Source organism: Coturnix japonica, unplaced genomic scaffold, assembly GCF_001577835.2.
Source record: "Coturnix japonica isolate 7356 unplaced genomic scaffold, Coturnix japonica 2.1 chrUnrandom749, whole genome shotgun sequence".
NCBI lineage: Eukaryota > Metazoa > Chordata > Aves > Galliformes > Phasianidae > Coturnix > Coturnix japonica.
This window is the reverse complement of record NW_015440110.1, coordinates 1-10226: the sequence shown is the minus strand read 5'-3', so window position 1 is coordinate 10226 and position 10226 is coordinate 1. Positions and strand designations below refer to the sequence as shown.

The window sequence follows — 10226 nt, the reverse complement described above, 5'->3', positions numbered from 1 at the left end:
TGCGTATAGGTCCCATGATCCCTTATGGTCCATTGACCCTTATGGGTTTCCACCATTCCTAGTAGGGTTCCATTGCCCTTACATAGGGGTCCCATTGATCCTTTATAGGGTTCCCATTATGGCTACAGGGTCCATTGATACCCTATGGGTCCCATCTTATCTAATCTATCCCACACTCTCTCTACTAATTGATTTATAGGGTCCCATGCTGCCTGTATACCTATTGCTCCTTATAGGGTCCCATTGATCCCTATAGGCCATTGCTGCCTTATAGGCGTCCCATAATCCCTTATGGCTGATGCCCATTCATTCTATAGGTCCCATTGATTCCCTTATGGGTCCCACCATGTCTATAGGTCATTGATCCCTTATAGGCTCCCAGTGGTTATAGGGTCCCATGATCCCTTATGGAGTCCCAGTGTTTTAGAGGTCCCATTTGATCCCTACTGGAGGGTGCCCATTATGCTATAGTCCCGATTGATCCCTTATGGCGTCCCATTATGGCTTATAGGGTCCCATGATCCCTATAGGTCCCATTTATCCCATGCCGTCCATTAAGCTATAGGTCCCATTTATCCCTTATAGGGTTCCCACTTGCTTCCCTTATAAGGATCCATGATCCTTTATATTCCCATTAATCCCTTATAGGGTCCATTATGGCTATAGGTCCCCTGATCCCTTATAGGTCCCATTGAATCCCTTATAGGTCCCTCATTATCCCTTATAGTCCCATTCATGCTACAGGGTCCCATTGATCCCTTATCAGGGTTCCATTATCCCTCCTATGCGTTCCCCATTATCTGGCTAAAGGGTCCCATTGATCCCTTATAGGGTCCACATTTGATCCCTTATAGGTCCCATGGCCTATAGTGTCCCATTGGATTCCCTTATAGGGTCCCATGATCCCTATAGGTCCCCATATGGCTATAGGTCCCACTGATCCCTCTATAGGTTCCCACTGATCCCATAGTTCCCATTGATCCCTTATAGTTTCCCAATTATGGCTACAGGTTTCCCATTATCCACTTATATGTGTCCCATTATGCTATAGCGATCCCACTGATCCCTCTTATAGGTCCCATTGATCTCTATAGGGTCCCAGCGCCTTCATAGGTCCATTGATCCCTATAGAGTCCATTATCCTTATAGGGTCCCATTGATCCCTTATGGGGTCCCAGGTACCCTATTAGGGTCCCACCATTCTAAGGGCCCACTGACCCCTATGGGAGTCCAGATCCCTTATGGGGTCCCAGCTTGCCCTTATAGGGTCCCACCCATGTCTATAGGGTCCATTGATTCCCACGGGGTCCCACCATTCTATAGGGTCCCATTATTCCCTTACGAGTCCCACCAGTTATAGGGTCCCATATCCCTTATAGGTCCCACTGACTCCCTTTATAGGTCCCCTAGTGTTGTTATAGGTCCCATTGATCTCCTTATAGGTTCCCCATTATCTATAGGTCCCAATTATCCCTTATAGTCCCATAGCTATAGGGTCCATGATCCCTTATAGAGTCCCACCATGTCACTATAGGGTTCCTGATCCCTTATGGTCCCATCATTCTATAGGTCCACTAGTCCCTTATAGGTCCCACGCTGTATATATGTCCCATAGTCTCGTTGCGTCGGCCCCATTGTAAGTTTGGATGGGCGCTCACCCCCGATCCATAAAATCATCGGACAACAGAGCGGCGGGCTCTAATCGATGCCTGACGTCTGTACGGCCAGACCCCCCACCAGAACCAGGTCCCGGCCCGACCCAAAGACTGCCTATTCGTACAAGCCGTCGCTACATCCAACTATTTATGGACGGTCCTTTCCATAGGCTTATATGGACACTTATGGTCCTATAGTATATGACATTAATGGTGTATAGGTTAAATATGGGCCCATAGGGACCCCAAATGAACCCTGTTCCTTAAGGTCTTGGACCCAGAAAACCAGGCCCGGGCCCGACCCGAAGACTGTATTTCCTAACATAGGGAATTATGGGTATAGGTTCATATGACAACTTCAATGGGTCTATATTATATGACACTATGGGGCCTATAGGGTTATATGGACCCACATGGATCCCATTGGGTTCTATGGACCCAAATGGACCCACCAGAACCAGGGTCCCGGCCCGACCCAAAGACGTGGCCATATATAGGAATTACTGGTATATAGGTTATATGGGACCACTTATGGGCTATAGGTTATATGGACATTATGGGCCCTTCACCCTACTAACAGAAGCACTTCTGATAGCTCTCTATAGCCATATGGACTACAATGTCCATAGACCCAAATGGACCCACCAGAACCAGGGTCCGGCCCGACCCAGAGACTGCCTATTGGGAATTAATGGTTATAGGGTTATGATGGACACTTATGGTCTATAGTATATGGACACTTATGGGTCATAAGGTCCTCATATTTGACACTTTATGGGTCATATAGTTATATGTTCCCATAGGTGCACCCAATGACCCTTTCCTATAGGTTCTATGAACCAAGAAACCAGGTCCCGTCACGACCCCAAAGACGTGGCCTATATAGATTCCCTCATTATCATTATTCAATTATGGGTATAGTTATTAGACATTATGGGTCGATATGGGTTAATGGACCCCATAAGTGTCCATATAACCCTATAGACCCCATAAGTGTCCATATAACCCTATAACCCCATAATTCCCCTATATAGGCCACGTCTTCGGGTCGGGCCGGGACCCTGGTTCTGGGTCCACAGAACCCTATAGGAACCGGGTCCATTGGGGTCCCTATGGGCCCATATAACCCTATACACCCCATTAATGTCCATATAACCCTATAGACCCCATAAGTGTCCATATAACCCTATAGACCCCATAATTCCCCTATATAGGCCACGTCTTTGGGTCGGGCCGGGACCCTGGTTCTGGTGGGCCGGGCTCTGGCCGGTACCACGTACAGGCAGCTCTGTGTCCCCGATGATTTATGGGATCGGGGGGTGACCCACATCCCAAACTACCACTATGGGGCCGACGCCACCAGACTATGGGACATCATATACAGGTGGGACCCTATAAGGGATCAGTGGGACCCTATAGAATGAATGGGACCCCATAAGGGATCAATGGGACCCTATAGACATGGTGGGACCCTATAAGGGATCAATGGGACCCTATAGCCATAATGGGACCCTATAAGGGATCAATGGGACCCTATAGCCATAATGGGACCCTATAAGGGATCAATGGGACCCTATAACAACACTGGGACCCTATAAGGGATCAATGGGACCCTATAAGGGATCAATGGGACCCTATAGACATGGTGGGACCCCATAAGGGATCAATGGGACCCTATAGACATGGTGGGACCCCGTAAGGGATCAATGGGACCCTATAGACATGGTGGGACCCTATAAGGCAGCTGGGACCCCATAAGGGATCAGTGGGACCCCATAAGGGATCAGTGGGACCCTATAGACATGGTGGGACCCTATAGGGTACCTGGGACCCCATAAGGGATCAATGGGACCCTATAAGGGATCAATGTGGACTCTATAAGGGACATGGGCCTATAGGGGCAGCTGGGACGCATAAAGATAATGGGACCATAAGGGATCAGTGGGACATATAGCCTACTGGGCACTATAAGAGGGATCAATGGGGACCTGTAGCCATAATGAGGACCCTATAAGGGTAATGGGAGACTATAAGGGATCAGTGGACCTTAAGCGGATCAGTGGGACCTTAGCCCATATGGGAACCTATAAGGGGTCGAATGGGGACTATAAGGAATAATGGATCCTATACGCAGCGATGGGACCTAATAAAGGGATCAGATGGGACCTATAGACATAGGGATCATATGGGACCCTAAAGCATAATGGGCCCCTAAGGGATCAATGGGACCTATAAGGGATCAATGTGGACTGTAGCCAGTAATGGACCCTATAAGGGATTAATGGGGACTAGTAAGGGATCATGGGACCCTAATAAGGGATAGTGGACCTATAGCCTAATGGGACACTTAAGGGATCATGGGACCTATAAGGAATTGTATCATGGCATATAAGGCAGCATGGAACCTATAAGCCGGATGTATTTGTGTGTAATAGCGTCATAGTGGTGGAAGCCTCTGATAAACGGGTGACTTGCGCAGAGTGTGAGACGCTACTAATTCCCGCATTTTCACTGAGTAATAATGGGAACTTGACGCCATAATGGCATTCACAGGGAGCATCGCCTAAGAGTGAGCCTCATCTGGTGAAACGAACAGGCGTAAAATCGCCAATATTACTATTCCGGGCTCCCATACATTTGCCTAAATATTGGGATTGCCAACACTGGGATATAGGGAAAATGAATCTCATAGATCAGTAGAGGATATAAAGTGGAACCTTCATATACAACCCTGGGACCCTTATTAAAGGCATAATTGGGACTATCTATGACAATCTGGAGACATTCAACACATCTATAAGCGGATAATTGGGATCATACTCATACCTAATTATGACGAATATGGGAAACTATTATAAGGGATATACTGGGACCTAAATAAGGAGAATGGGACCTATAAGGGTCAATGGGACTATAAGGGACGCAATATGGACCCTATTATATCGAGCAAGCAACATGGAAAAGCTAGAAAATCTATTGGTGGACCGCAGCTGTAGGATATGTGATGCATACACACCTATATGTAAAAGGAAATTCGATGGGGACAGAATTGCTCAGTAAACACTCTGGCGATCGCGATCATCATGGAGACCGTGACATCCTCATATACAGTGTTAGATTTGGGTGATATCTGATGTTAAACTTACTCGCTACAATTGGTTTTCGAGTTAACACATATCAGAAGGGGAGTAACATCGCTGGTAGAACACGTCAGATAAAGCGAAGGATAGATGGAGAACTGTGACCTATAAACTGCCTCAACTATCCCTGCAGGCATTCTAATGGCTCTAGTCTAGGATGTGGTTCTGGAGCCTCTGCTGTCTTTGGCAAACTCCTTGCATTTAGGGGGTGTTGGAACTGGAATGTTATCACTGATGGGACCTTTGCAACTCCACTGGGGCCATACTTATCCATAGAGAGTGGAATTATAAACTGGGTGCCATTTTCCATATACCGACATATTTGTGGGTGCTCCATATAGATATCCACACAGGCCTCGTATTATGGTAACAAACTGGGAGATCCATGCTTCCCTCATACCAGCCATAAATGGGCAACCCAATAACAGTGGTATCTATAACTGTGCGATCTCGCCCATGCTCCATTGAGTTAGTGCTCTGATAGCATGGGCTACGTCCAATAAACCGGGCACCTGCGTAGGGAGCAATACCCAACTCAAGGGTGAATCTAATCGGGGAAGCCAGCTGCAACATAGACGTATAGGTGGGCACCCCTCATACGCGTTTGCCCTGGGGTATTGTTTGTCTGGCACGATATAAGTGTATCAATGAACTTCGCTTATAGGGGATAATGGAAAAAGGCACATGCCTATTAAGACGATAGGTAGAGAGGTTCTGCGCTATAGAAACAGGCTGCCCTGGAGGACCTATTGAAAAGCCGATGGATGGGGTCCTCATACCAAGTACAGAGCAGCAGCTTTTGTTGGCAGCCAGCAGCTCAGGCAGGGTACATGCTCATGGGACGTGATCTCTCCGACATGGCAGAGAAACCCCTATCGGGTACCCTGAGCACATGCAAAGACACAGGCCAAATGAAAGTTACCTGTTCTCTCGACTGGTGAAATACTCTGCGCCTAGCGACTCATTCTCACGATCACTCTTGGGCAGCTTATTCACGGGCTCTTGTGAGGATAGCCCTCATCTTGCTGCCCAATAATGGGAACCCCTTTGCTGCGATGTCCTTTTGTTCGTCTTCTAGCTGGGATACATGGGACCGTATAGCTGGCCATTCCACATGTGGATGGTCTTTTCAGAGGGTTACACATATTGGGATTTGACATGAGCTAATTGCATCGTAGTGGTGGACGCCTCCCCTCGAGGAAAAGGGTAAGTACCTGATGTGTGCTAGTCCTCATGGAGGGCTCCTGGTGCCTTCAGCCCCCTTCTTGTTGGGCATCCTTCGTGTTCTTCTCCAGTACCATAAGTGGGACCATTCAGGCTAATGATCCCGCTTCGTACTAGGCAAGCTACGGACACATCCGGGATCGTGGATCGCACTAACTCCGGCTGACATTCTGGTCAGGGGATCTTCAAGTAAGGAGCGCTGGCATCGCGTGACGAGTATTGCTCGCCAGATGTCGCATCGGCTCCTTGGGTCGTACCATCGGCTTAGCTAGGCAGACACTTCACAATATCGGCTGGCATCAATTGGGCCCTGAACGCATAATAAAAAAGAGAAAGTGGGCTCTATTACGAGGCCTCCTGACTCAGGCTTATCTCATACGGAGGGATCCTGGGCACTCTGGACCCATCCGAACAACCTTGCCCTGATCTCCCTCGTCCATCGGTTGTGCGTCCTGGTGGCCTTATTCAACCCGGCCCCGATGTGGGCGAACGAACCACGAATTGCCGCCGTTGGGTTGGGGAAGAATCTTCCTTAATGGGGTTGGGACCGGGCGTTAGGTATGGGGTGCTCTGGGGTATATGGGTTATATTGGGGTTATTGGGGTGCTTGGGTTAATCTGGGGGTGAATGGGGTTATAAATGGAGTGATTGGGTGATATGGGGTTCTAATTGGGGGTTTCTTGGGGCTTTGGGGTGTATGGGGTGTGGGGTCTTTGGGTTATATGGGTTATAATGGGGTTATATAGGGTTATTGGGGTTATATGGGGTTATATGGGGTCTATGTGGGTTTGTATGGGGTTATATGGGGTTATATGGGGTTATATCGGGTTATATGGGGTTATATGGGGTTATATGGGGTGATATGGGGTGACTTTGGGGTTATTGGGGTTATATGGGGTTCTATGGGTTCTATGGTGAGATATGGGGGTTATTGGGGTGATATGGGGTTATATGGGTGATTATGAGGGTTATATGGGGTCTATGGGGTTTATGGGGTTATATGGGGGTATATGGGGTTATATGGGGTTATATGGGGTTATATGGGGTGATATGGGGTTATAATGGGGTTATAGTAGGGTTATAGTGGATTATATGGGATTTATATGGGGTGATATGGGTAACGGTTCCTGGGGTTAGTACTGGGGTGATATGGGTTGCTATGGGGTGATATGGGGTTATATGGGGTTATATGGGGTTCTTGGGTGAGTATGGGTTATATGGGATATATGGGGTGATATGGGGTTATATGGTTTAATATGGGGTTATATGGGGTTATATGGGGTTATAATGGGGGTTATATGGGGCTAGCTATGGGGGTGATATGGGGTTATATGGGTTTATGGGGTTTTATGGGTTGATATGGTTATAATGGGGTTTATGGGGTTATATGGGGTTTATCGAGGCTTATAATGGGATTTATAGGTGAGGGATCTATGGGGTTATTGGATTGCATGTTAGAGTATCATATGGGATGTTATATCTATTGGTGCTTGCGTTGTCTCTATGAGGTATCTAATGGTGTTCGAGTGGGGTTCTATGGGTTCTATGGGTTTATGTTTTCCTATGTGTTATTCTATGCGAGTTCACCGGGTTTGTCTGCGACGAGGGGATTCCACTGTTCCCATTTGGTCGTCCGTCTCCGTCTCTCCAAGTTTCTCACCATGATCATCTTCCGTGCTGGTCTCAACACGCGGCTGTCAACGTCGGCCCACGGTGGGATATGGGGCGATATGGGGCGATTATGGGGGTATGGGGCCAATATGGGCGATGTGGGGTCAATGGCGTTAAATGGGATTGGTATCAAATAAGGCGGCCGATATCGGGGTTCTTGGGTGGTAGGATTAAGGGGTCTTTGGGGTTCTACTGTGGCTGGATATCGGGGTCTATGGGGTGGATAGTATGGAGGTGCTCTGGAGTGTAGGGGTGAGGAATAGTGTAGAGTTGGTGTCTCATATGTGCGCGCATTATGGGAATCTATGGTGGCAATTCGTTTGGGGTTCTAATGGGTGGATAGGGTCATGGGGTTGGATATTGTGTTCTATGGGTAAATATGCGGGGATGAGTTATACTTGGGGGTTATGGTGATATGGTGGATATAGGGTTATGGGGGTCTAGGGGATATGGTGGCTATTGGCGTTGGGTGGGTCTATGGGGTCCTCAATGGCGTAAAGTGTGGGCTCTATGGTGGTTATGGGCTGGGAAATGTCTAGGAGGTGTTATGGATAGAGGTCTAGCGGATATGGGGTCTAATATGGGAGTCTAATGGGGGTGGATATGGGGTCTACTATGTGTGCGCTAAGAATACATGTGGAGCAGATACTTGGGGCTCTCATGCCGAAGTTCTTTGCGATGGATATGGGGACAAGTCTAGGGGGGTTATTGGGTTCTATGTAGAGAGTGCTAACAAAGTATCACCCCCCCGGGTGTATTTGGGTGGTATGAAGGCGGAGTCTATGGGGTCAAATTGGGGTAGGATTACTGGAGTTGATCGGGCGCTGTGATATGGGGTCATATGGGGCGGATATGGGGGTCTATGGGTGGATATGGTCTAATGGGGGGATCTGGGGTTCTATGGGGTCTATGGGGCCGATATGGGGCGATATGGTTATGGGGTGGACGGTGTCTGGTGGGGTCTGTAGGGTGGATTGGGGACGATGGGGTCTTGGGGTGGCTTATGGGTCTATGGGGTCTATATGGGTGGATATGGGCTATGGGGCTTGATATGGGGCGATATGGGGTTCTATGGGGTGGAATATGGGTCTAATGGGTCAATGGGTGGCTATGGGGTCTATGGGGTGGATATGGGGCGGACTTATGGTTCTAGTGGGGCGGGATATTGTCTATGGGGTATTATGGGGTCGCAATACTGGGATGCTAGAGGAGAGCTCTATCGGGTGATATGGGGTAGCCATAGGGGGCATATGGATATTGGTGGATATGGGCGTGTGGAGATGGGGTTAGTTGGGGATCTACAGGGTGGCATGGGGTCTATGGGATTGGACTATGTAGGGTGGATTGGGAGTCTGATGGGGCTTTAATGGTGAGTTTGGATATGGGGTCTATGGGGCGGATTGGTGTTATGGGTCTTGAGGGTGGATGATGGGTCTATGGGCGATATGTCATGGGGTATTGGTGGTCGTTATAGAGGTCTCAGGGGACCGGATATGGGTCTATGGTGCTTGCTTATGGCGGCTCAGTCGGGCGTCTATGGGTGGATAGTGATATATGGGTCTATGGGTCATATGGGTTGGTAGGTCGCGATATGAGGAGATCCATATGAGGTGTATACTGGAGCTGAAATTGGGGTCTATGGGTCTATAGGGTGGATATGGGGTTATGGGGTCTTGGGGTAGGCGAATTATGGTGGTTATATGGGCGTCATGGGTAGAGTCTATGGACGGCTACACATAATGAGGGTTTACGAGTGGCTCTAGGTGTCTAGCTCGCGGGTAGGGATGGAGGGTCTAGAGTGTTCTTTAGGTGAGTGTGCTATGGGGATCTGAGAAGTAGTGAGGGAGCTTCTATGGGTCTTATTTATTGGGCTTTCTTATATTTGAGGAAATACTTCAGGTGGTGAGCATCTGGAGGTAGCAGACGATGAGATATGGAGGTGTGGACCTTGGGGTCTAATGTGCGTATGTGGGGGTGATGTGAAGTCGGTCATGGGGGTCCTCGGGGTTTAAGAACTAATTAGCGACATACCTGGGGCGAGCTATGGGCGATACTATAGTGGATTATCTTATCGGGGTGGCTATGGGTGGAATATGGGGTTCTATGGGGAGATATGGGTCTATGGGTCTATGGGGTCTATGGGGCGATATGGGGTGGATATGGGGAATATGGGGTCTATGGGGTAACTTGTAGGGTGGATATGGGGTCTATGGGGTATAATAGGGGATTATGTAATTTGGGGGTTTTATGGGTGTGCTCTCGTATGGTACTGTGGGGTGGTGAATATGGGAGTTGTAGCGGGTACTTATTGGGTGATTGAAGAGGCGTCTATGTGTGGGATGGCTGTGTCTATGTAAGGTCTTATTAGAGTGGAGTATGGGTCTATGGGGTCTAATGGGGTCTATGGGGTCCTATGGGGTGGATATTGGGTCTATGGGTGGATATAGGCGGATATTAGGGTTTGGGGTGGATATGGTCTATGGGGTCTATGGGTCTAGTGGGGTGGATATGGGGTTATGATAGCCCCATAGACCAT

At 48.5% G+C, this 10226-nt stretch overlaps 1 long non-coding RNA gene across 1 annotated transcript in view; it reads left to right on the top strand.

The window, feature by feature from the left end:
* LOC107307655 overlaps positions 1 to 3066 on the top strand; it is an 18798-nt gene extending 15732 nt beyond the window's left edge. The window contains exon 3 of the long non-coding RNA XR_001552468.2: positions 2870 to 3066. This is a non-coding gene — a long non-coding RNA (uncharacterized LOC107307655). The remainder of the gene's footprint in view (positions 1 to 2869) is intronic.
* The last annotated feature ends 7160 nt before the right edge of the window (positions 3067 to 10226 follow it).